The sequence below is a fragment of the Cyprinodon variegatus genome, unplaced genomic scaffold (genome assembly GCF_000732505.1).
Source record: "Cyprinodon variegatus isolate N-32 unplaced genomic scaffold, C_variegatus-1.0 Scaffold1631, whole genome shotgun sequence".
In the NCBI taxonomy this organism is placed as follows: Eukaryota; Metazoa; Chordata; class Actinopteri; order Cyprinodontiformes; family Cyprinodontidae; genus Cyprinodon; species Cyprinodon variegatus.
In genome coordinates this window covers 28,669-30,741 of record NW_015152084.1, presented here as the reverse complement: position 1 = coordinate 30,741, position 2,073 = coordinate 28,669, and positions in this window count along the sequence as shown.

Genomic DNA, 2,073 nt, shown 5'->3' with positions numbered 1-2,073 from the left:
ATTTGTTCCTGCTCCCGGTGGTTGGAACCTTTATTGCACTCTGGATTCTCATCAGTCTTTGTTCACTTTACAAAAAAAAAGAAATAAATAAACAGTTTTGAAAACTTCGGTTTTCATTCTTTTCCTGCTTTGTGTGTCAACTTTCACGGTTGCTAAGCAACAAAGCCTACGGCGGTAAAACCCGCCGAAGGGTAGACCTGTTCGAATTCACATCCAAAACTCTACCGGTCTCCTTATTTTCACGGACTTGGAAGGATCCAGTCTAGGTAGACCGCGTCCTTGGAGGATGCAGCCCAGGATTTCGAACAGAGCCATGCACACATCACAACCTGGTCATGTATGATTTTCTTTTGAAAGGGAAAACCACAACAAGGACCTTAACCAGACTGGAGCCTAATTCTTCTACATACTTCATCATTTAAACAAATTTTTTGTTAATTAACTTTTTAAAAACATGAAACTACAGTGTTCCCAAAAAGAACCTCGTTAAAATTATTAGACACTTTTCAGATTATTGTTCAGTTAATTGATCATTTATTTATATAATACAAAAATAAAACAAATCGTGTCAGAGCATTAGGAAAAAAAAAGTAAATTAGATTTAAGATGCTGAAGGTAGGGTAAAATTTATTGGAATCAGCCTTTATTCATTTCTGCAATTGGAAGCTAGATCCGTATATATGTATGTGTATATATATATATATATGTATGAAAAATTGTGATTAATCAATGATTAAAGTAGTCTCAACCTAAAGCACTGGTAAGAACTCCAGAATATGCCTTGTGCTATAGAAAATCTTAGCAATAATCTAGTTACAGCCGTAATTAAAACTGTAAATGTTTATTGCCGTTCACAATTCAATTAAAATGTGCAGTGAATTTTTTTGCTAAATTGCAAATGTTTGGTTATTGATAATTTCTTCACTAAAACGGACTCTTTTTAGATTAATGGAAGAATTTATTGATACAGTCATTGATTATTAAAAGGAGAGAAAACAATATATATAAATTGATGTAACGCTTGACAAATGCAATTAGACTTATACAACTTTTATTGTAATTTTCTATACATACTGTACACAAATGAGATGTCGTTTTGTACAGCTTTCAAGACATTTCTTTAAGTGCAGCAGTTATCAAATGTAAACTGTGGGAGAGAAAACATGGTGCAAAAAAAACAAAGAAATGTAAAATAATAAAGATGCACAACAATGACAATGTTACCAAGAAAAAAGTGGAAACTTACATTATAACATAACATAGAATTTGATAAGTTTTCACTATGAATCTTAGATTTTATTTTGCATGTGCTTCTTTCAACATTAACAATACCTGTATTTTTTTTATAGTTCTGAAGGCGACCAGCGCAGCCGTCAACTGATGCAGTACCTCTACACTCAATGTCGACGGTTATCTGAAAATTTTGAGGCTAATGCATCACAATTTGATTTGGATTTCCTTCAGCAACGCTATGAGGACTTCTATAACATCTTATTACGAGCTCAACAAACGGAAATATTCACTGATATCGATGACATCTTGGACAGCGTAAAGATGGTACTTTGCTTCCTAGAGGAAAAAAATAACCACATTGGTGGATTTAGACCTGCGATGATCACATCTGGTGGCCGAGGACGGCCATCGTGGGACATTTCAGAAGATCAACTAAAGTACTTGTTAGAGTACAATTTCACAGTCCGTGAAATTGGGGAACTCTTAGGTGTTAGCTACAGCACTGTACGAAGAAGGATGGCTGACAGCAATCTCTCTGTCAGAATGAATTACAGCAACATCAGCGATGAGGATCTCCAAAGATTGGTGTGCAGTTTTATCCAGGAGGGTCCTGATTCTGGAATCAAAACCGTCCTAGGATATCTTAATAGTGTTGGACTAAGGTAGGTGTTACATTAAATGTGTGAATGATTACGTTACAAAAGTGTATTAAATCCACATTTAATTAATGTTTTCTAGAGTGCAGAGATCCAGAGTAATGGAAACAATGAGGGTGGTGGATCCAGTGGGCACCATCTGTCGTGGCATTGGCATTAATATCATACAGAGAAGAGTTTACTC